Raw genomic sequence first — 26,255 nt, 5'->3', positions numbered from 1 at the left:
ATCTGCATATGCTACTACTTCCACTCCACCTTAGTTGAGATCCAGTAGAATGTCGTTCAGTGCCACCACCCATAGTAGCAGAGACAGAACTCCCCCTTGGGGAGTGCCTCTATTTGCATAACGGGATAGCGTTACTGAACCAATGGTTGAAATTATGATTCTGTTTCTGAGCATTTGTTCAATCCATTCGCATATGTGGTCAGATATTCCCACATTCACAAGAGATCGAACAGTGGCTTCGACTGTTATGTTATTGAAGGCCCCCTCTATGTCGAACAATGCCGCCAAAGTGTACTGCTTGTAATGGAGTGATTTTCCTATGGTGCCCACGACTTCATGAAGGGCAGTTTCAGTTGACCTGCCCTTAATGTATGTATGTGGAGCTTTGGAAAGTTTGGAATTTCCCAGCAAAAGCCTAATATGTAGGTCTTTCAAGTACCTTTAGCAGGAAAGATGTAAGACTTATTGGTCGGAAGTCTTTTGCTTTTTCGTGATTTCTTCTTCCCGGTTTGGGAATGAAGACAGCTTTGACTCTTTTCCAGCTTTTCGGAATGTATGTCAAGCTGATACTGGCTTTGTAGACCCTTTCCAGCCAGGATACCATAGGCTCCTGTAATTTCTGGAGCATTATCGGAATGATGCCATCTGGGCCAGGGCATTTGTATGGGGAGAATTTATTTATAGCGAACTTAATTTTTTCCTTGTCTTCGATTGAGTCGGGTAACTATTTTGAGAGTTGCTGACGATTTGTATGAGGCCATGTTTTTGGCCTCTGATCGCAGCCAGGAAAGTGTGTATTTATGAGAGTCTCTAGTGATTCCTTCGCTGTCCTGGTCCATGCACCGTCCTCTCCCTTAATAAGGTTGGGGTTGGTGTGTTCCTTGGATAAAACTTTTCTTAGTCTGGCGGAATCCGTACAGTTCTCTATGGATCTGCAATAGGACTGCCAAGAGTCCTCTTTAGCTTTCTTTACTAATTTTTTGTACTGCCTTAATTCATCGTTGTATGGCTGCCACAGTTTTGTTCTGTAGCACTCGTTAAAGATGTTTCTGAGATTTGACCTGTGCTCCCTAAGCTCCCTCGTCCACCATGGAGGGTATTTTTTCTTAAGGACACTTACTGGTGTGGATTTTTTAAAAGCTATGGCTAGAGTTTTTCCAGCTTATCTACTGTGTTGTGTAGTTCTACAGCAGTTGTAATCTCCTTTGATTTACTACTGTCTAGGTTACCTGACGTTAGCCTGATAAATTTTGGCCATATTGTTCTTCTCGGATTCCGAAATAGGGAAGAGGTAGTGGGCTTTCCGCGAATGCTGAAGAGTATCCAACAATGATCCGACATGGATGTTTCACTGGATACTCTCCAGTCATCGACGACAATACCATCTGTTGCTAGGGTTAAGTCCAGTACCTCTTCCCATCCCGCAAATCTTTCGGAGCTGGGAAATATAAAGGTCGAACTCTCTCCTTGCATATACTCAGGTTAGTATTTAATATAAAGTGTAAGAGAGATTCACCTCTGCTGTTTATCGAGGAACTCCCCCAGATAGTGTGTCTCGCATTTGCGTCGCATCCTATCAGAATTTGTTCCCTCTGATTTTGGGCGATAAATTGTTCCAGTTCGTCGGATGGGGCGTCCTTGTCATGAGCCAGGTAGGCAGATGCCAGGAAGATATTTTGGTGCCCTTCCCTCTCCACTTTCATCACGGTTAAGTCTGCTGTGCTGTAATTTGGACAGAGAAATGCATTAATACCTTTTTTGATTATAATGCATGCTCTCGGTTTACCTGTGTTACCACTATAAAAGAGGTTATGTGTACTGCTGTTGAGCAAATGGATCTGATCACCTCTGACCCACGGCTCCTGGATTAGGCTGACGTCGATGCTTACCTCTGTCGCACATATTGAGTACTGCAGATTAATATGTACACACTACACTTCATCTTCGGCGGAGGCTGCATCGGTGATGTTGACGTCCTTCAGCAACTGGGTCGCATCGTGGACCTCCTCTGTGTCGTCTTCATCAGGAGCCTCTTCGCCTACAAAAATCTTCATCTTGGCCATGCGGATGCCAAAGCGAATTCTGTTGTCCGCCTTTGACAGAGCCTCAATAGATTCTTCGCAAATGGCCAAGAAAAGAGGTCTGCTGGTTTTATTTGGCTGCTGAACTTTTATAAGCTGCCAGTCTGCTATACACGGTATGTGTTTGTTGGCGAGCTTTAGGCACCTCAGAAGTTTCTCGCCTGGTTCCTCCATGGGGGGACAACCAGATACGTGCACGTTGCCTCTGAGGGACGTCCTTAGCTGAAATCAGCCTTAGTTTAAGGCCGACGAATGCTTCGCTTAATTTAGCGACGCACCCAGCTAAGAAGTCCAAAGACGCTTGGTCCGCGCATCTGATAACCCTGTATCCTCGAAAGGATCCAAAAGAATCAAACTCCGGATGGGGACCCGCCGGGTTATCGAGGACGTAGTCCATAACGAGACTCGATAGCTTGACGTCGATCTCCACCCAGTCCTTCTGCATAGATACCGGAGTCTTCGAGTTTTCGTCGACTATGGCCATCAACAGACTGTCTTTGGCAACGTCACTAAAGTGGCGTTGCAGCGGGTTGGGGTCAGATGAAGAAGCCTGTTTAGGCTTCTTGCTCTCTCCGCCGGTAGTGCTGTCGTTGGTGGAACGATTTCTCTTTTGAGATTCGCCCTTTTGCTTTATATCAGGTGGATTGGGGTTTGCAGATTGCTTCTCTTTTAAGGAGCTCTCATATTCCTCAACCACCTTTTTGTAGTATTCGACCCCCTTCAACTCATAGGAGCCGCTTGGAGCCGAATCGCTAGATATTTTATCTAGCATGTAGACTGCCCTCTGGTAGCGGCTCTTTCTGATTTGGTTCAGGGACTTCTTATGTTTCTTTTTCCGCCCTGCTCCCGCCGTCGTTGTACTGTGGTTGGTACTGCCTGGCTTGGCATCCTTTGATGTGGTATGTTTTGCTGCTTGTGCTTCTGGTGTACTATGGTTGGTACAACCAGGAACACTTTTGATTGTCTCCTGACTGGAGGCAAGAAGGGTGTCCTCATCGGACTCCGTAACGACGGGGCCCGGGTTCCGAAAAGGGAGTGCCAAAGTCGATTGTCCAGTGTTCGTCATCAGTTTTGTTTCGGTTTCAGTTTGCGTTTGTTGTTTGTTGTTTTTTGTGTAGATCGTTCATATTTGGTCCCACGAGTATGCACGGAAAGGGTTCGTCACTCGTCCTCAGAGCCGGCATACGTAGAGAAGGCACTTATACCTCCGACCTTGCCCGGGCATCGGAGGGGATCGTTCGCGGCCGGCTATTCAATATACACCCGCTGACCATTCAGCCGTCGGTACGGGTACCTCAACACCTTGGCTTAGGGTGTTGCTGGTGCGGCTATCTCCACATACTTTCCAACCGGGAAGTTTGCTCACATACCAGTTTTGTTTGTTGGCTTCCCTCACGGTTGCAAAGGATATGAAGCTTTCCTCTTAGTTCATCACGATCTGGAAGCTCCCTTTGGGGAATTTACATGTCGTCATTTAAGCCCCTTCGCCACGGCAAGACGACCAGCATTGAAGGAGAGAAGATTGTTAGGTGAGAGTCTTGACGGTTCTGAATATTTATTAAACATTTCTTCTTTATATACAATTTTCATATTATATATTTCCTAACTAATTTTATATGTACATTAGACTGCATCTCCAAAAAAAGTTGCAGTTTTTCCACCGGGATTACAAAATATATTATATTTTAAGACGTCCACCAAAATATTTCGGAAAAGTATTAAGATTTGAGAGAGCTGGACCGATTTGAAAATACCTCCAAAAATGAAGTTTTTTATGAATAAAAATAGTTTCTTAAAGAACTTTTTGGAAAAAGTCTCCTCAGATGAAAAACCAGATTAGACTTAAAAAACCTGCATAAAAATATTTAAAAATCTTTTCAACGGAATCGTAATAATGAGATTTTTGATGCTATTTTTTACTTTTTTCAAAGATTGATTTACGAAAAACTTAAATAACTGCGCGATTTGATTTAGACTTATGGGATCTCGGTAGAAAGGTATTTTCCCACTACTTTTATTTATGTGCAAAAAAAGTCATTCGTGCCCCAATTTTTGTTGTTCATACACCAACACATCTTAATTCAACTTTTAATGATGTCCGTTCATCCTACCTTTCTCTTTCATCCTTTGAATGAGCTTATTAGCCAAGAAATAAAAAGGATGAGAAAATACCTTTCCAATGATACCTCACTGTCCGAAATCGAAAGAGTTTTGGTTCAGTTATTCAAGTTTTTCCTATACCAATATTTAAAAAAAGTTAAAAAACAGCATCAAAAATCTCATTATTACGATTCCGTCCAAATTTTTTATTTTTTTTTTACATATTTTTATGTAAATTTTTTAAGCTTAAACCGTTTTGTTATTTGGGGCGATTTTTTCAAAAAACATCTTTAAGAAACTATTTTTATTCATGAAAAACTCCATTTTTGGAGGTATTTTCAAATCAGCCCAGCTCGGTTAAATCTTAATATTTTTCCGAAATATTTTGGTGGACGTCTTAAAATATAATAGATTTTATAATTCCAATGGAAAAATATAACGGATTTTGTTTGTATGTGGAGTGATGCAAACTAATGTACATATGTGTTTGTGTGTATGTATGTATATTTACAAAAGATAAAATAAGAAACCAGTGCATTGCTTCTTATGGTATTTTGGTTGTGTGCCTCTGCTACATCTTTGCATGTTAAGAATGTTTATAGGCAATGTATTTTCTGTTTATAGCACCATAAGGGTTGCTTTGCAGCATTGACATTTTAATGTTTCCCGTATGCGCTGCAATTTATATGTGTTTATATTTTTACAACTAATAAAGGATCAACCGATTCAATATTTTATTGTTTCTCGCGAACGTGTCTTACATTTAATTACCTACTTTTGTGCGTCGAATGCACATGACATTCCTATCGTATGTTTGTGTTTGGATACATACATATGAATTTATATATGTAAATCTAACCGTATTATATTTTCTTTTATTTATATTTTCTTCTTTGGACTGTATTTTAGTTTTGGTGCAAGTGCACAATTTTTATCTTTCCTTTGTATATTCAAGGATTATAAATGTTTATTACAATTTTAAGTTTGAGTATTTTTAATACCCAGGCATATATGTATGTTTCTATGTATTCACACATGTTCAAAGATATTTGAACATATTTCCGAGGGCAAAAAAGTGATTATTTATGTACTGTACACATATTTTTTAAAAGTTCTTGATATATTTAATGTTATTACTCAGGCAGATATGTATCCATGTTCAAAGATATTTGAACAATATTTCTAAACTTGCCACTTTTACTTTTACTATTTTTGGCCACAGGCATTACACTGTGCGACGACGCTGAGCGTTTGGAAAATCCGATTTTGATGTTCAAACCATATTACGGCTGTTCAAGATCATCTTGTGCTTATGCTCTTGGATTTGCATATTCGTTGCATTTGTAAATTCACAACAATAAAATGCACACGGTTGCCATGGCAAATTTGCAAATGCAATTCCAACTGCAAATCCAAGACCATTTCCAAAACATCCTGAACAGCCCTATTATATTGTGAGTAAGTAAACTGCTATTTTTGACTGAAGAAATAAAATTAAAATTTTTGTTTTGTATTTGGTCGTAAAAATAAAATTTTTTTGCAAATTAACGACCGCTTGATATAAGTGTCCAATCATTAATGCTTTATTTCAATGTCCTCCGACCAGTGTTGCCTTCTGGCCTCTATATTGATAGTCTACAGGGGCTGCATTAGTATTAGAGAAAATTTATTTGAATTAATAAGCATAAATGCAAATTAAAATTTTACCCTTACAGACGGCAGTAATGCGAATAAACCAGCCGCAAGGTCGTGGGTTCGAGTCCCACGGCCAGTCGACTTTTTTTTATTCCTTTTTCATTCTTTTTTTTATAAGTTCTATATTTTTTTTTCGTTGCTTTCAGTTAGTTATTGACTTTTTAACAAAATTCATCTCTAAAAATTAAAATTAACTAATATTAAAATAAGAAATGTGATATAAAGTAAAGCAAATGAAAATAAAATAAAGTAAAATTAAATATATAAATAAAATAAAATAAAAAAATATAAAATAAATAATAAAAACAAAAAGTTTTTCGCAATCGCTCCAACCGAGGATCGAACCTGGCAGCTACAGGCTTGTAGCTCGCAACTCTCACCACTCGGCTACCGCGTACGCGAAACTCGACTGCTTCGTTTGCTTACTTGTACAAAAGACAACAACTGGTCGTTTTTACCAGTGTTGTCATCGAAAATTCCCCGGACCCGAGCTAATTCCCAAAAATTTCGTGCATATGTTCGGCTGCTTATGTTCATTTTAAAGAGGAAAATGCATGAGTTAAAGGAAATTAAGTCTGGTTATGCAAATAATCGAGCCCGTTTGTCTACCGTATTACTTTAGTAGGTTGCCATAGCTCGGCCAACCTGACTGTATCCATCGATCTCAAAAACAAAACACACCAAAACCATTTCCACTCATCGTGAATCAAAAAATGTATACCTTGTTTATACCTACGCAAGAATAACATTAAGAAAAAACCACTTATCACATATTTTTTTCAAGCGTTTATACCTGTGTGTCTTTTCAGCGCACTCGCTGAAACCGCATTCAAAAGTGTACAAAATTTGTTGCTTTATTTCGATATTTCTTTAATAATTGGAAGCGAACAATAATTCACGAAAACCAGCCTATTTTCACTTCGAGTCGAATGAGTGATGTGTTTATACCTGTTTTCTAACCGATTTGAGAAATAGGAAACCGATTTTAAATAAAATTCCAGACAATACACTTTTGAAATTCAGAGCGTATTGAAATTTGGTTTATGCATCCTCTTTGAATCACAGCGAACTTGGTCAAAGCGCTTTATGTGTATGTGGAGTAGAATTTTTGGTACAAAATAATATCATCATAAAATTTTTGAAAAAGGGGCGTAACCTCGCCCACTTTTGATGAAACACTGTATCTTACTAGCCGCTTGACCAATCCTTAACAAACTCGGTACGAGCCTTGCTTATCGATCCATCGATCTCGATCGTCGGTATGCTGCTAATTCGTGAACGAACGACACAAGATCACGCATCAACCAGGGAGTGAAAAAAGTCGATTTTTGAGCGGGTTCTACGGCAATTTGTTTCGCTGGAAAACAAAAGAAAAGAAAACTACGAAAACCAAATTATTGTCAGTCGCTTTAAACACATAATTTAGGTAAAGTTATTCATTAAAACGTTTTGTCATGTTTAATTAACTTTTCTTTAGTAAAAGAAAACTGTAAAACAGTGGTGCTTCTGATGTAAACAAATGCTTAGCTGGCGATCCCGCTTTCGCAAACTTTTTTCCCAAAACTATTTACAAATACAACGTCGCGTTCTTGCGTGATCTTGTATTTTTGGTTCATGTTGCTAAACCGTTTCTATGTACATTAGGGCGGGTCGAAAAACAAAATGTTTGATACGAAAATTGTTTAGGTCTTAAAAGGTGCGATTTTAATCCCTTATTCTAGAAAAGAATTCCTGGTTCTCTGCGACAATATATTCAGTCTGCGGAACGAGCTTGATAATTTGAAAATAAGAGTGGGAATACCAATTTTTCAAATTTTTACAACGACTTGTGTAGATCAAATCCGGAACTCATTTCCCATCATAAAATCATAAAAAAATAAATTGGGCAAATGAAAGGTAAGTAACATCATTATTTTAAACAATTAATAAATTAAGTAGAAAATAAAAATTAATTTATTAAAATATTGATGTTACTTACTTTTAATTTGCCCAGTCTTTTTTTTAAGATTTTATGAGAGGTAATAAGTTCCGGAGTTGATCTACACAAGTCGTTGTACAAATTTTAACAATTGGTATTCCCACTCTTATTTTCAATTTGTCAAGCTCATTCCGCAGACTAAAGCTATTGTCGCACAAAAACAGGATTTAGTTTCTAGAATAATAGTAGGGGAGCCCACGATGCTAAATCGGGATTTACTCGAGCGATATTTTCACATATTGGATTTTGAAGATTATAGGATGGGAAGAAAAAAAGGTCATGTAATTTTTTTCCTTCCAGCGCACTATGGTCGGAAACATCACTTTTCTTGGCCAAAAATTATTAAAACTTAAAATAACGGAATTTTTAACTGGAATTTGAATTTGCAGTATATTTTAAGTGTTTTTGTATAAAATAATTAATTTTTTTTTTAAATTATCAACATTTAGAATTAAAATTAAAAAAAAAAATTTTACATAAGTTTTTGTTTCTTTTCTTTCTGAGTTTTTATTTTTTTTTTTAGTTCTAAATGAGAAAATATACGATACTTACGAGTAAATATGTTGTTTCTGGAAATTGAAAATATGATTTACACACACACGTATTTTCGAAAATATTAAAATTTTATTAAACTCTTTAATTTAAATACAATTCATTATCCAAAAATGTATTTTCCTCTTCAAGTTCTTCTGGATAATCGTCCTCGTCATCCTCGTCGTCATCCATATTTTCTAAATTCTCAGTCGCACATGTTTCACCGATATCCTCACAATACAATAATTCCTTTACTTCTGGTGGCAGCGTTTAACGCTTCCTTTGGCGCACACGTGTATTTAAGCGAAGAGATGAAATTAATGGATCCGATGTGTCAAGAGCTCTATGAAATACATCGAAAAGATTATCAATGCGCCTAGTCGTACGTGCATGGTGCAGTCTGTCGCTTTTATATATTTTGTTTCGTGACTCAGCTGCATCCTCTCCGAAGTAACCAACAGGAAGTGGTGTATTCTGCATTATTTGCTTTGAGTGAACTATAACTTTATGTACTGTGGGAGTCATTGGCAACCAGGGGTACTTGCTTTGATATAAGTGACCAGTTTGAAAGCAATACTCTTCAAATTTGTCCAAATTCAGGGAAAATTGACAAGATAAACATATTAATATTATTCTCATTCGAAATATTAATTCGGTGTCTACTCCTAAAATTTTCGAAAATTTATCATATTCCGTAAATGCTCTACGCGACGTGTTGCCGTCATTTGTGGAACCACAACCACCTGCTTTCGGAACATCAACACGAAGACTTAGTTCTTTCCGAAACTCATTCTGAATATACTCTTTTCTTATCTTAATTGCAGCTTTATCTTCCTCCGATCTTATTTGCCATTTTTTTACATCCATCTTGTATCCTAAATGTAGTACGAACTCAAAAAATCTAATCCAGGAGTGCAGTGGACTAATTCCGTACTTTAGATTTCCATCGATAGGATGAAAATTTACGCTGTTATAATCTATGACTTTAACAAAGTCAGTTTGGGTTGCATGGCATATTGGACATTTTTGATTTGATTTTGTATCGGTTAAAACATTCAAAACTTTTCCATCTATAACAGTTAAAAACACTCTGAACGTTATTTCGATTATCTTACCAGCTTCGATTTCAACACGTAAGTTTTCAAGCTCTTGAATTTGTTTATTTAAGTCATCAGCTTCTCTTGTTATCACTTCCTTAGTTTCACTCGTGTATTCTAATTTTAAAGGCCGACAAAATCTTGTGGACTGCGGAAAACAATTATTCCAAATCGGGGCTCCCGCGCTACTCTAAGAGTCTCAAGAGAATCACTGTTGTGGCCAAAAGACATGAATCAGCATTTCGTGATGTACTTTGATCAAGGAAAGATTGCTTATATTGAGATTGACCAGAGCTGCTGTCAAAACCGGAGCTAAATATCATTTCCGTTGATATGAAGTTACCCGTAATTGTCGCGAATACTTCCTTTTGCATCTCTATAATTCTTTTAGCCGTATGGTTTAAAAGCATTTGTAAAGGAACCTTTGCACATTTGTCGTCTACAAGTACACCATCGGGTCTGCACTTACTTTTTATTGCTAATATATTATCACAGGGTGGATAAATTTTAGCGTTACGTTCCTTGTTAGAAGTCCGGATGGAACAGTATTGGCTCTTCGAAAAATTGTTTTCAAGAAGAAATGATAACGCTTCCTCATCAGACATTACAATAGGTGCTTTTACATCATCGACATATAGCTTCCTAATCTTGCCAAATCTACTTGTCCTTGTTTCCGAGCCGAAATTGATGCTGCTTGAACTAACAGATTTGTTTCGTTGTGTTCTGACATCGAGAGGTTTGCTGCTTGTCTCCTCTTACTTCGTTCAGATTTCTCAGAGTACTTAAGTTGCGGGCGTCCAGTTAGTGATACAATTTTTTCATCTGGGCTTAGTTCTACTGTGCATTGAGTCTCTGTGGAAGCGATTTCTAAATTTATTTGCCTGTTTATTACAGTTTCTGAACAAAGCCAGCCAGAATATTTAATTTTAAAATCATCTAATCTTCTATGACACTTTTCCCACTTTGCAGACAAATTAATGTTAAGCATGCATGCCTTTTCTGATAAATATTTATTGTATTCATCTGAAATTTCATCGGCTCCACTTTTTTGTATAAAATAATTTATTAGTGCGTCCTTATTTTTTCCTTTCTTCTGCTTAGTCAACCAAATATCAAAAACTGCTGAATTCTGTAAACAAATGACGACTGAAAAAAAAAAATTTACTCAAAAACCTCAAAAAACCGCAAATCGAGATAAACATTTTCAAAAACTAAACACTTCAAAGTAATTTTGGTTTTTAATCTTATGCTTAACACTCCTAAACAAAATGTGCTTAGCTTACTCAAACTTAAAAAATAAAATAAATTCCAAATTGTTAAAGACTTTTGGAAAAAGTTATCTTATTTTTTAGAGTATCCAATTTTTGAGTATTATATTTTACAAAATTAATAAACTTACCATCACCTTCGTTTTCCATTTAAACTTTTATTTAACACGCTTTGTTTTCAGCTTTAACAAGCAATTGAAGTAAGCACTATAAAACACCGAACGCAATTCTGTTTACAAATGAAGCAAACAAATTCAACTTCGATGACTCACCGAATAACGGTGAATTGCATATTACAACAACACAATTCATTTTTGGTTGTTTTGGAGTGTTGACTACTAGATTTCAAAAACAACAACATATTTCGTGAGTGGAAACATTTTGACTTTTGGCCAATGAAATGAAATTTCCGACCATAGTGCAGCGGTGGGTGGAGGATCTACAGGCTTCCAAAAATGTAAAAAAAAAAAACAGTTACATGGATTTACTCGAGCGCGTCAGATATTGATAGTGAATCAATCAAACGTGTTTCTGATGACGGAAATATGGTAATCTGCCGGTTTGCATGGTGGGGTTGGGCGTAGGGAAGGGTCAAAAATGGGTGACAAAAAAATTGACTCTAGCGCGTCAGATATTCACAAGGGATGCTAAATGGGCCTAACTGAACCTCCCATTCAATAATCTGACGATTCAGATGTGACGCGACGCAAAAAATCGCCAGTTGGATTTACTCGAGCGCGTCAGATTTTCATACAGAAAGTTAATCTCGATGCCCTGGTCCATAATCTGACGATTATCAGGAGGGGTTTTCTTAATCATGGTTTAAAAGATAATTTCGTTACTGAGATGCACAGTCAACCAAACATATATTATTGTAAACACTTATTATTTTATCCGTGCAACTATCATCATAAAGCAAGTCCGGTTCGACTTGGTCGTCAATTTCTTCTACATTTTCCCGTCGGTAACAAGAAGTAATTTACAATATTTTTTTTCACATACTAAGTGAAAAGTGTGTTATTATAGAATTTACAAGGTATTATACCTGAGTCCCCTAGAATAGTCCAACAAGTTTTTTGACAAGAATTTTATCTACAAAACACACAAAAACTCTCGCTCTCTTAACAATAAATAAGGCAGAGTACGAAAATAAACTGTACAAAACAATTCCCATTTGCTTATCGATCATCATATCATTTGTGGTTTTGTACAGTTTTGTACATAGTCAGAAACAAATTGTAAGATTCACTGTCATTTTCCCCAACGTGAAACGTTTGCTTTTCGTTTGTGACAATTGTACCATAGGGTACGTTTTATATGTTTGCAAACGTTTCAATTGCGTGAAAATAATTTTTTTCTGTAAATTTTCATATCCAATTCAATTAAAAAACATTTTTTTTTATCCATTGCAGCCATTCGGTTTGTGTTTAGTTATTGCATATGTGTACATACATACATATATTTTTCTGCACGATTCATTTCGTTTGTTGTTTCGTCTGTAACTACTAAACTACTGTAGTGTACTATCGCCAAAGTGAAGTCAGCCGTTTTGTTTTCATATTGTACCGAACTGTTGAAGTAATAAACGAAACGAAATAGTAACGCACAATATAGTTTATTTTCGTACACTGCTTTTACGTAGTATCATTTGCGAGAATTTGGTCCGCTGGGTATACTGGGTATAAAAAGGCCAGCCTTTTCCACGTTCCATTAATAGTAGGGGAGCCCACGATGCTCAATCGGGATTTACTCGAGCGTCATTTTGACATATTGGATTTTGAAGATTATACGAGGTGAAGAAAAAAAGGTCATGTGATTTTTTTCCTTCCACTGGTGGGTGGAGGATCTACAGGCTTCCAAAAATGTAAACAAAAAAAAACAGTTACATGGATTTACTAGAGCGCGTCAGATATTGATAGTGAATAAATCAAACGTGTTTCTGATGACGGAAATATGGTAATCTGCCGGTTTGCATCGTGGGGTTGGGCGTACGGAAGGGTCAAAATGGGAGACAAAAAAATTTACTCGAGCGCGTCAGATATTCACAAGGGATGTTAAATGGGCCCGAATGAGCCTCCCATTCAATAATCTGACCATTCAGATGTGACGCGACGCAAGCTCGTGACGTCTTCTTGAAGATGCAAAAAAATCGCCATTTGGATTTATTCGAGTGCGTCAGATTTTCACACAGAAAGTTCATCTCGATGCCCTGGTCGTGCTGTTCCATAATCTGACGATTGTCTTGAGAGGTTTTCTTAATCTGACGGTTTAAAAAAATAATTTCTTTTCTGAGATGCACAGTGAAAAGTGTGTTATTATATAATTTACAAGGTATTATACCTGAATCCCCTTGAATAGTCCAACCAGTTTTTTGACAAGAACTTGATCCATAAAACACTGAAAAGCCAGTTCCACTCATCATGAATCCCAAAATTTAGTTAGTAAAATTTCAAAGGTTATATTTCATGTAACACCACGAGTGCTTTGATCGCCCATGATTGCATGATAGCGGACGGAAAGGAGTAATGGGATACACAGTCCATTGATACTATATAAAGAGTGAGCAAGAAGGGAGCGGAGTTTAACACTTTTTCGTGTATAAGTAAGTTTAAGGTTGCTGAATTCAAAATTATCTGAAAAATGCGTGTTTTTCTTAGATAAAAATTCTAATGCCTAGTGATTTTATCTAAGAAATGAGTAAAATTCACATACATACATAAGTTAAAAAAGTAATTTTTGACTGATATTTGTTGAGCTAAAAGTTACATCATGTGCTACTAATTTTTCTAAATATAATTTTAATATAGCATTCCTTCGATTTACGATTATTTCAATCCTAATTCAAACTATTTTGAAACTGGGATTAAAGTAATCGCAATCGTAGACGCACTTAATTACACATGTAATTTCATCGCCCAGCTCAAATTTAAACAAAGGTTTTGATTTGCAAATGCACATACTTATGTACATACACTCTAAAAAATCTGTTTAAAGGGTGAACACACCAAAACTGCGACACTTTGGGAAGCTTATAACTTACCCAAAACGAATTCAATATTTTGAAATTCAAATACCATAAGTTGACCATGACCTTAGTTGAACGTAGAATAAATTTCATTTGAATTTGAATCCTAGTTGAGTTAAAAATGGCAACCGAGCTAGAAACGAGACAAACCATTTTGCACGAGTTTATAAATGATCCGGCCTTAAGTACACGTAAAATTGCAAAAAAATTAAAGAGTGCACTATTCGACAGTTTCCTGGGTTTTAATCGGTACATATAAGGCCTGACGGTTAAGAGAAAACGTCAAAGTGATAAAAACAGTGCTCGGAAGGTTCTCAGTGCGTTTTCGCGAGATCCGAAGATTTTGTCGCGTTATGTTGCAAAATCCGTACGGAGATCGCAGTTTTTGGTACAAAAGGTAAAGCGGAAAGCTTCATTGAGATGTTCTACAGCTCAAACAGCGCCAGACCGAGGCGCAAAGTAGAATGTTACAACGAAATTCCGCATTCGGAAGTTGTATGAATTCTAAATTAAAAAATACAACTGCATTGTTATGGACTGCGAAACCTACTGCTATACAAATTCAAAATATATTGCAGGTCAAGATTTTTATACTGCTGCAAGTCGTCAAGATACCCCTGAAAGTTGTAAGCTGAAAATGAAGTCCAAATTTCCAAAAACCACAGGGTTTGGCAAGCTATTTGTTCCTGCGGCCATCAGAGCAGCCCTTTTTTCCCATCCGGGACAATGAGTGATCAAGTTTATCGGGATGAGTGCCTCAAAAGGCGTCTTCTGTCATTTATCACCAGATAATAGTAGGCCATCATTCTAGGCGGACATGGCAACCTGCCACTCTGCTAAGGACACATTGCCGTGGTATAATGCAAATAACATCAATTTTGTACCTCATAATGCAATCCACCCAATAGCCCAGAGCCACGTCCTATTGGGGAATATTGGTCAATTGTCAAAGAAATCTTGAAGAAAACAGGTGAAAGAGTGAAAATTATTGAAGAGTGCAAAACAAAGTAGTGGTGCGCATCGCGTAATGTCGATGATGCAGTCTAGCAGAACATGATGGCGCGTGTGCGATGAAAATACCGATCACTTGCATATGGAGCAAATAATAACTAATATTTTAATAACATCTAAACTTCCAAGTTATATAATACAAAAAAAAAATAATTTCAAAGCCTTCTAGTTTATTTCTGGTGGTAATTTCTAAGTGTCGCAGTTTTGGTGTGTTCACCCTTTAAAATTGCGACTATAAATCGAGTATATTTTTCTTTATTTTTTAAATTTTTTGGTAAATTTACTCGATGAATATGTATTTTTCTGGTTTACACATTTTCGTGTGTAAAAATCCTTTTTGTTAGCGGCTTTACACAATTCTACGGGTAAAATCAAACAGCAGATGTGCGTTTTGTAGCTTGTACACACTTTGGTAATAAATTTACGCACACCACAGCAGCTATAAAAAACTCGAAAAAGTCCGAAATTTAAACAAACTATTCGTTGAATAATCGAGCATGTAATTTCGCGAATAATAAGGTAGGAAATCAGTAACCTACCTTTTAGCTAGGAAATCTACGCATTTTTTTAAATTAATTAATTTTTTTTTTAGAGTGTATACAGCGGAGCAACACACGAGCCTTTGGCGAGAGTTGGTTTGAGTTAATTCTCACATTTCACTCCAGCTGGTAGCATTTGCGAGCATTTGGGTCCAAACAAATAATGACAAATAATATGAACGGAAAACAGCAAACAAATAAAAAAAATAACAAATTTCGTAGACAATCTGTAGTAGTTTTAAAAAACAGCAAGTGCACGCGACAATCTTTGTTGACGGTTTTCGTTACTCCGGCTTGTGGAAAACGTCAGATTATATACACGGCGGAACAAAGTATTGGCACATCAAATTTTTCACAATATATGCAACAAAAATTTGCTGAATTTTCGCGGGTTTTGCACAAAGTTTAGGAATTATATTTGTATACTTTTTGTTGTGGAATGAACCATATTTTTATACAAAATTAGCGGAAAGATATTAGAATAAAAATTGTTGCATATATTGTGAAAAACTTGCTGTGCCAATACTTTGTTCCGGCACTGTACTTCCCGTTATCCTTCAGCTGTTTGCTGCATAATAAAAAAAAAAAATTAACCGCGCTCGAGAATGTCAAGGTAACGTTTCTTTTTTGCAAGTTTGCGACCCTCCCAATCCCTTTCGTCACGCTCAAGTCGTCAGATTATTGAAATGCACACTTTTCAGCATTTCTTAATCTGTCGCGCACGAGTAAATCCACCTATCAATTTTTTTTACTATTCTGATCAGCTCTCCTATACGCGCGGCTCTACATAGATGGCTTAGATTTGGCAGAGGTACTCAACAGGATGCAGGGTATCCCCCATATGTTAATCTGACGCGCTCGAGTAAGGGATTAAAATAGCACCTTTTACGACCTATACAACTTTCGCATCAAACATTTTGTATTTTTTTCGACCCGCCGTAATATACCTAAAGCCTTAAATAAAGTGTACCTTATTTACATATGCTTATATTATTGCTTATTTTTTAAAACACCCTCTAGAATAAAGAAAATCTTTATTAATGCAATATAATTAAAGCTAAATAGCAACGAAAAAATGTATAGTTTTTATAGTATTTAGCCAAGTTGTCAGGCGACGACTTTATGTCAATCCTTTATGTTTGTTTTTATTTTATTTATAATTCAATAAAGACATACTACTACTACTACTATTGCTTATATGTATTATTAATAAATTAAATAAGCATCATTACTTTTGTGGTCGGTCAAATAGTTTTCGAGATACTATAAATATAAAAAAATAGAAAAGTTTAACTTTAACCCCTAGGGTGGGTAAAAAAAAAATCAAGTATTTTTTTTTGGATCCGATACACGAAAACTAGTTCCTAACTACGTCTAGAAAGTACTTTCCAAATCTGAGCTCTTAATATTAACGGGAAGATTATGCTCATCATAGTTTTCCATTTTCAATTTAGTCTCAATTAAAAATGGTCATATCTTATCACCAATAGATCGCTAAACCAGTTGCATCGTAATCTTTAATTTTTAGCAATTTTACGTGTACTTAAGGCCGGATCATTTATAAACTCGTGCAAAGTGGTTTGTCTCGTTTCTAACTCGGTTGCCATTTTTAACTCAACTAAGAATCAAATTCAAATGAAATTTCTTCTACGTCCAACTAAGGTCATGGTCAACTTAAGGTATTTGAATTTCAAAATATCGAAATCTTTTTGGGTAAGTTATAAGCTTCCCAAAGTGTCGCAGTTTTGCTGTGTTCAGCCTTTATACCTAAGTGCTTTTACAAAAACACGGAGTGCATGGGGCTTGGGTGCGTTGCTTAGGGAGCTGCTGGAGCAGCGGTAATTTTTCAATTCACAGAAAGTAGTTAAGCAATACAAACGCTGATTTTCAGTCATTGCGTTTGCTTTGCTGTGACTAAACATCAAAACAAAGCAAGATTTGAAGCAAACAGTTAACTTTGAGAAGACAGCTGCGGCTGCCGGCTTCCACTTTGCAGCGATCGTAGTCGTCAGCACAGCAGATGGTTGAATTTAAAGTTTTTGCTTGTTTCATTTTCACTGTTGTTTACTGTCTTCGTTTTCGCAGTCACAGCATATCAGTTTTCAACTCACAGAAAATAGTTAAGCAGTTACAAGCGCTGATTGCTGCCCTTTTTTCAATATTTTTACTCGCTATGTCTCTTAACTCTTCCAACCCCCTCCCAGGGCCCTTGAAATACCCTTCAAGATGTGCAGAAAGTTTATCTATAACATCCTTTTTGATTTGCCCTTAACAAGGCATGACTTTCAGTTATTCTGGTCGACCTGGTGTTGTTAATCGCAAACTCGATTTTTCCCTACTGTTTTAACCAATTAGCGTGTGAGATAGGCACACTTGATTTGGCGAGCATAGCTTCCAAGCCTCGGTTGCCCATTGGCTTGTGGAGAGCGTACGGCCACTTTAACCTGAGTAATGTTCTTTGACTTCATATATTCTGCAAATTCTTTCGACGTAAACAAGTTGCGCTTTCTGTAACATATCTACTTGTTAAGTGCAAATAGCACTTTTTTAGTGCTTGTCAAAACTGCATACAGCTTAACATATTCCGTGTATCCATTAACTACCACCAAAATGTGTTTCCGTTTCTACTGTAATGAGGGTAGCGGGCCTAGGTGATCTAAACGCAGGGTATAAAAAGGAACTTTACCTTTCGGTATCGGATGTAATGTTTTTAGACTCTGGTTTTGTGGCGCTAAATACATTATGCATCGTAAGCAACTTGGTTTGAAACTGTCGATTTTGCTTTTCATATTTTTGAACCCGTAGTTGTCTTTTATTTTCCCATAGCATTTATCGATGCCCTGGTGTCCTATTCGTTCATTTATATGTCTAATATGCTTTCTTTCCATTTCTTTGGGGACATAAATGTCAGCGTCGTTTACACCCTTAGAGACAAGAAGAGAGTTAGCTATTCAGTTTCCCCAAAAACATATAATAGACTAGGTTTGGTCAAAGGAACCTTTCATCGATTTTTTTTTTGTGGACCTGTGTAATTGATAAACAGGTTAACAAAAAAAATCGATGAAAGGTTCCTTTGACCAAATCTAGTCTATGCTGTGTTTTTGGGGTCGCTGAACACGAATCTGAAGTCCGTTTTGCCCCATCATCTCTAGATTTTTTCCTAACCTCAAAAAACACCTCGGGTTTTCTCTGTCACGTAAAATTCGAGATGTTTTTTGAGGTTAGAAAAAAATCCAGACGTGATGGAGCAGAACGGACTTCAGATTCGTGTTCAGCGCCCCCAAAAACATATGATAGACTAGGTTTGGTCAAAGGAACGTCGCATCGATTTTTTTTTGTGGATCTGTGCTATGAATCGCAAATTATTTGACAGTATTTTCAACACAACTTAAAAAAAGTAATAAAACTGCATCTAAATTTGTAATTTGCAATTTTTTGGTTGATTCAAGATTTTTACAAATAGTCGCCTGGGTAAAAGCTTGTCGTATGTTGCTTTCGGCAGGTCTCGGGAAATCGATAGCTTTTACCAGGGACCGTAAATAGCAGTTATTTTTTTCCAACAGTTAAACTTGGCCAGATATTTTTGAAGTTCGAAATAATATTCTTTCAAATTAAACAAAATTGGTACCAAATGAAAGAGGACTTAAATAGCTTTTAAACAGAAACAACGATCGAAGGCTACCACTTCTATTTATATTTTTTTTTTATAATTTAATACAAAATAAATGCATATACCTGACCCAAGGTTTGTTCTATGGCAATTAAAAAACATTTTTTATTTAAATATTTTTCAATAGCTGGCTTTCTGCTGGGGTTCTTCGTTTTAAAGCTATTTTAGTCCTCTTTCAGTTGATACCGAACTTGTTTAATTTGGATAAGCGGTTTGTTTATTATTAGGAAAGGACTTTTATTTTCGAGTTTAAAATATCTGGCCAAGTTTAGCTGTTGAAAAAAAGTAACTGTTATTTACGTTCCCTGGCTTTTACTGCCACTTTTTTATAAAACCATTTTGTCGTATGTTACATTTTTACGTTAAACGCTAGCCAGCTGTATGCTATACTACAAATCACACACACAGAAAGTAAATTGTTGAAATTATTTTTTGCTCGTACGCAAAAAATTGATTCTAATACACCTGAGATATAAATTAATGAATAAAAACCAACAAAATATTAAAAAATTTGTCGATAAGAGTTGCCGTATCACATACGACTATCCATTGTATAGGATTGGTGTGATTTTGTCGTATGTACCATACGATTTGTCACATAAGACAATATTTTAACAAGTAATTAATTTCATTAAACTGTATAAAAATTTTGTGTATGTGAAATGTTTCGTCACATACAACAAAATGTAGACCCGAGTCGCTTGCGAACTTGCAAATACGAAAAAATTTACTCAATATCTCGGAAACTAAAGGAGGTATACAAAAACTGATAACACCAAAAAAAATACAACTGCATCTTTATCAAAATGACGCTTAAGAGAATCGTTTACCCAGGCGACGAAGTGTCTTATCCACACGTTTGATAGTTTTATAAAAAAATAATTTTTGCACCAGGGTTCAGTTTCACATGGAACCTCCCATATATATTTAAATCATTCAAATTTTAAGCAAGTGGCAACCCTAAAAGTTTTTACTTCAACCAGTGAAGCTGTCCTTCAAAAGGGTGTTTCAGTCAATCAATTTGATGGAGTATTATGGAAGATATGGCGCTGAATTGACTGAATACAGTGCTTTCAGCTCTTAAAAAATCCTTTTTTCATAAATAACTAACTTTAAACTACGTGACTATTTTCGCATGTACGAGAGCTTCTCCCCTTAAATATGAGATATCATTATCAAATATGATAAAATATTAAAGGAGATAGTTTGGTAATAGAAAGATAGCTTTTATCCAACAAACACAGTCTCTACCGTTAGAGAAATTTGGATTTCTACATTAGATAACTAGGGTAATTCAATATCAAATATGATAAAATATTAAAGGAGATAGTTTGGTAATAGAAAGATAGCTTTTATCCAACAAACACAGTCTCTACCGTTAGAGAAATTTGGATTTCTACATTAGATAACTAGGGTAATTCTCTAAGCACTCTCGAGTCGATGACAAAGATAGAGAACTATATTAGAATTCGATTCGAGAACGATTAGGGAAACAACGCAAAGTCAAGTAAATGTAAATAATCAATATTCCAATTCATTATTATTTTATTGCAAATACATTTAATGAAAATTTTACAAACAAAGCGTTTTATTTCATAACGCAAAACAGCAGTTTGAAGTTCACATACGAATCCCAATAGAGATCAACTTTAGAATTCGATTATAGCATTGATATTTTCTGGAGTCGAGAACTATGTACCATTTTTGTTGCGATCGCTATGATTCTCTATAGTTTTTCGAGTCATTTTCTAACGTCTGGGATTGGAGAATGTGGCTAGTCTCCAATCATTCTCTAATCGATAACTAACCTCAATGTTTGCTGGGTAGAAATAAGTTTATAGAGATATAGATTGGATTTGAAGGCTCCTAGCTCCTTAAAGAATATTAAATTTACTTATTTTTTTTATTTTTGCCACTGAAAACAATCGTATTAAATAAACTGTCATTATATTTTTACTTGGCAATGCTGCATTGCACAATGCGGTGACAGGTAACTGGTGCGAAATAACGTCAAGTGACATTATTACCTTTTCAAAAGGGAAATAAAATCCATTGACATTATTGCTCTTTCAAGCATTAAATTTGCGTTGCTTCGCGGCGGCCCGCGTCCGCGCTCGCTAGAGGGTGTTATGAATATAAGCCCTCGATATTTTATATTTTTATATTTGTAAGTTATTGGAAGATTTTTGCTGTGTTTTGGCAACAACTTGTCTGCATTAAAAAAAGAATATAATTTGTGTTTCAAAAGTGAGTGAAAACCAATCAATCAATTTACATGATCTCAGTTTCGATAACAAATAATCAATAATTGTTTATATCCGCATTTTGGCACACTGATTCGAATGTACCATCTAATAAATAGTGTCGTCGTTCGCCTTAGCTGCTTTTAAATTATGTCACAAATTGTTGGCAGCGACATGAATACAGTGTAAGGAAACTCCTTTTCTATAATTGTCTCCTTATAGAAAGGTTGGTTTCTTTTCCACCTTAGACATTCCAAATTCGTTCAAAATGTGCTAATTTAAAAATACAATTCTTTCAGTGTTCCTCCGGGGTTTTTGGACATGGCGGCTATCCACTGTTTCTTCAATTTAATAGTGTTTGCTTTATTTTTGTGGAAACGAAACATGTTTTGCAAGGTCTGGATCATTTCTACATTCTTTCTTCAAATATTTCTCGTATTCCAGCTCTTTTTACGTTTGGTTTTTTTGCATCGTGTTTTTATTATATTCGCAATTTTAAGTTTTTGTAATAAAATCAATTGGTGGTAGTTCATGATTGTGTGTTGATTAATAGCACACTGAGGAAGCTATTTCATCTATGCAAACAACATTTATTATAACAACATTGTAACAAAAACAGTTTACTAACAGAGGGAAGAGAACTTTGTTTATTCCAAAAATATAATTAAACAAAAAATGTGATATAATGCATATAAAGAAAGTAATATTCGCAAAATATTTTTACTTACGAACAGTCTTAACAAAATAAAAGGAAAGCGTCGTCGTTAATAACTGCACGGCAAATTTGACATAGCGCTTTTGTATAAATTTTGTCTGCATGCTTTTCAATATGTTTAAAACATTGCTGGAAAACCTTAAAATGTTTGCATGGAACCATGGCGCAATAAACAGGTGAAGTAATAAAACAGCTTTCTCGCTTTATTTTCTGTCATTCGTTTGCCTTATAGTCAAAATTTAAAAGCAATTTTTCAAATAAGGCAGTCTCAAAATCTTTCTTTTCGCTCTAATTATTTCACCTCGTATAATTCCGCCATCGCATGGTACAAACAAAAGTTATCGTTCCTGTTCGCAGCATATGTATAATTCATAGAATATTGTTTTGAGTTTTATCTTCAGCTAAAATTTCTGCATTATTTTCATCTGAACTGTGGATTTCGTTTATGAAGACGAAGGAAGGGAACACGTGGTACGAAATAGTGATGCAAAAATATGTAAAATTTTAACTACTCTCAGACTTCTAAATTTGAACGTATACTCGGTACAAGCAGGTGGGATGAATGGCGCAATACACAGGTGAAGTAATAGAACAGCTTTCTCGCTATATTTTCTGACATTCGGCTGCCTTATAGTCGCATTTTATAAGTAAATTTTCAAATAAGGCAGCCCTATTCTGCATTTCGATTACGTTCCCGCATTCCGCTCCGCTACAATCGTAATTTGGTATTCTGAGTTACGCTAGAATAGAAAGAAGAGGAAGAGCGAAAACATCTTCGAAATCAGCTGGTTGCCTAGGAATGTGTAAAATCGAAACAAAACAAAAGAAATAATTGCACCAAACTATAGCAGCTTATGAAGTTAAACTTTGTAAATATTTAAAATATCTAAATATATCTAAACCATTTTAATTTCAAAATAAAATTTCGTTTGTGAACGAGTGATTGCTGATGCGAAAGTTGAAAGGCGGAGATTTAGAGACATGTTTGATCCTTTTCAGATGAGTGAAGAATTATAAGAAATTCATCTTGAGCTGCATTCTCACCGCTCCAAGCCAGTGAAATTATAAACGTTGTTTGAGCACTCCACAACATTTCGATTTAGTACAGAGTGGAAAACTTGAACGCAAATGAATTCGATTTTGAAAGCCGTCAGGAAGAGGGGAAGAACAAAGCTTATCCTTCCATAGCAAATCGTATTCGAGACAACATGCACATCTCTTTTTAAAAAGTTAGTAAAAACGAGTACAATAATAAAAACATCTTTTTGTATGTAACTCCACATTATATATGTTATATAAAAAGGATATAAATTGTATTCAGTGCATTTCACAGTCTTATTTATAGATAATGAAAACAAAAACGCCTGGAGTTCCTCTTTGAAAACCCTTCGAAATACCCCTTTTGGTTGCCATTATTTGAGCCAATTTTTCGTATTGCCCGTATTGCTGCTCGCGAAAACACAGAAATCGAGAAAATTCATTTATGATGACTTACAATCATGCACAGTATATTTCACTTAATTTTTTTTTAAATAAAATTTTAATATTTAAACCCACGAAAATAACAATCGAAACGTTCCCCGTCAACAAATTTGCAACTTAGAAAAGCGTAACAACGATCGAAATGTAGAATAGGTACAATCGTAAATTTCGAAGATTGGTCGAAACGAAATGGAACGCAGAATACCAAAGTTGCCAAACGGAGAAAATTTCGATTCGAGTCGAAATGCAGAATAGGGCTGATTACTTCACCTGGTATAATTCCGCCATGGGTGGTGTGCATGCAATAAAACCATACGCAATAATTCCCATTACTTGGACACTAAAAAGCAGTTTCAGAAGTGAACTAGGGTCATTTTATTAGGGCGGGGCCGCGAGCGCGAGCGCGAGCGCTACTGTTTTAAACCAAGCCCTGTTTTAAACCAACCTTTAAATATAAAGCGAGCTTTAAAGTTAAGGGTTTCTTGAAAAAACGGCCATTAGAGATACATACTCATTTCTTAAATAAATCAATATAACTGTAATATTTCGCCACTTTTTTTTTTTTAAATACCCCGCTATTTACCATGACAAAGTTTTCTAGGTCTTTTGCCTCTAATTCCTGCTGAAGTACTTTAATTTTTTCAGCCCTTGCCTGCATAGCCTGCATTTGGAAATCAATGTCTTCGGAGTCAATGACTGCTATGACATTATCACAATCGAGGTCATTCCTACTGAGAACATCGAGATGCGGCATTTTTGCTACTGCTCCATGACAGATTGAGTAATCGTAATTTTCGAGTTCTAACGACCATCTGGCAATGCGACTGTTTATTAACTTTTTACTTGGAGTCTGAGCGAGTGAATTGCGATCTGTAGTAATTTTAAATTTGATACCAATACACGAAATCGACGAAGGGAATAAATGATTGCTAACAGCCGCACTTAGAAACGTTCCTTAAATTAGCTCTAACGGGCACTTAACTAATGATCGTTAAATCTGTTAATTAATGTTTCCTCCCAGAGTTAAAAATTATGAAATAAAAAATTTGAGTATGGCCCCAGTTGCGGCCCTTTATTTTTGTGGCATCACTCACTTTTTTCATTCAGTTTGAAATAATATATAAAAATAAGTATTTATATCATTTTGTGCGCACTGGCTCAACAGACGCAATGACTGAGTGAGCAGAGCACTGACGTGCCATTCGAGAGATCCGAGTTCAAGTCCTAGGGCAGGAAAATTTTCTTTTTCTTTTTTATTTATTTTTTATTTGTTTTCTTGTTTAATTTTTATAAACTATTTTGATTGGATTTGTTTTTGCTTTTTTGATCTAATTTTCTTTTGATTTATAGATTTGATTGTTTTAAAAAGGAAACATATTTTTTTTTTTCTCTGAGAACGAAAAATGACACTGAAGATGGCACAACGCCGAAACCGGTTTGTCTCCAAACCAAATTTGACAAGGGATGACGGAAATTCGTTCCATAATAAATAATTTTTTTTAAATTTAATTAAATTGTCTGCTAAAAGACAAACAAGACCAATAACAGGCCAATTCTGGCATCTGTCTTTCAACTCAGCTCAGTCTTTCGAGAGACAAAAGTCTTGATATTTCGGTAACTATCTTGAAAGTCCTTTTCTGTATTTCGAATAACTATTTGAAAGGTGTGCTAATAGTGTTATTATATTTATCGTTTAGCAATAAGTTTTCTAAAAACTAAACGAAATGGAAAAAATATTTTTTTAAAACAGAAAAATTAAAAATTTGAGAAACTGAAAGTGAAAGAAAAAAGATGAATCCAAAAAGTTTTCAAAAGTTGAATAAAATAAAAAATATGAATTTTTTTAGCAATAAAACTTAAAACTCTTGAACTCGGATCTCTTGAATGGCACGAAAGTGCTCTGCTCACAGGGCCATTGCCACTGTTACAGCAACGTTATCGAAATTGAGATTTATTGAAAACAAACAAAAAATTTCAAAATCATTCGTTAAAAAAGTTAAGTAAAGGTTTTTGTTTACTTAACTTTAATGTTCATTAAATGCCGTTAACGAATCATTAACTGACTCTGAGAGGGAATTTTTTCAAAAAGTTACTGAGGGACACCTTAAGTAATCATTAAACGATTCTGAGTGCGGCTGTAAGGTTTCTAACTCGAAACTATGGCATCGACTTTCCGCTTCCTTTGCTGGTTTGGAAAAAGACGCCACTGTGTGGAAACCTGACCCCTCTTATCTCTGTAAAAGTATTGAGCCAAACTCATGTGAACTAGCATCACACTGTTTCCTTATGAGTGCTATAGATTGACAATACAGGGCTCGATGCTAACTTTTCTTTCCAGGTGTTAAATGCTCTCACATTCGCTATCAAAATTAATTTTTGGATTGAGTTTTCCATTCCCTTTGATAATGTTAAATAAAGGTCCTGCTATAATCCAGAAGGATTGAACAAGCTTCCGAAAATAAGAACACAGCCCCACGAAGGCCTTTACCTCCCGTTGGGTTCTCGTAGGAATCCGAATTCCTAAGTACTCTATTTCGTAGTAAGCAGTTTTACATTTTTTAGCTTGAGCCGCAATCTGTATTCGGCTAAACGAGGCACAACTCGTTTCATCAAATGTTCGGTTCAAGTCTCCACCACAATATCGTCCATGTAAATTCAAATTAAATTGTTTGATATAAAATCTTTAAAGACCCTGGTAATAAAACGCTGAAACGTAAACTTAATTTTGACCTCACGTCAAAATTTTGAGATATTTCATTTTTTGTAACACTGTTCAGGTTTTGAACTTTTTCCTTTGGGCAAAGGTTTTGATAGCTG

The 26,255-nt window shown here is 35.7% G+C and overlaps 1 protein-coding gene across 2 annotated transcripts in view; it reads left to right on the top strand.

The window, feature by feature from the left end:
* Positions 1–26,255, top strand: part of LOC118733322 (D-2-hydroxyglutarate dehydrogenase, mitochondrial-like) — a 468,040-nt gene that overhangs the window by 37,528 nt on the left and 404,257 nt on the right. The window lies entirely within an intron of this gene.

Source organism: Rhagoletis pomonella, unplaced genomic scaffold (assembly GCF_013731165.1).
Source record: "Rhagoletis pomonella isolate Grant_MI unplaced genomic scaffold, Rhpom_1.0 Rhpom_scaffold_00002, whole genome shotgun sequence".
Classification (NCBI taxonomy): Eukaryota; Metazoa; Arthropoda; class Insecta; order Diptera; family Tephritidae; genus Rhagoletis; species Rhagoletis pomonella.
This window is presented reverse-complemented; position numbering and strand designations above follow the sequence as displayed.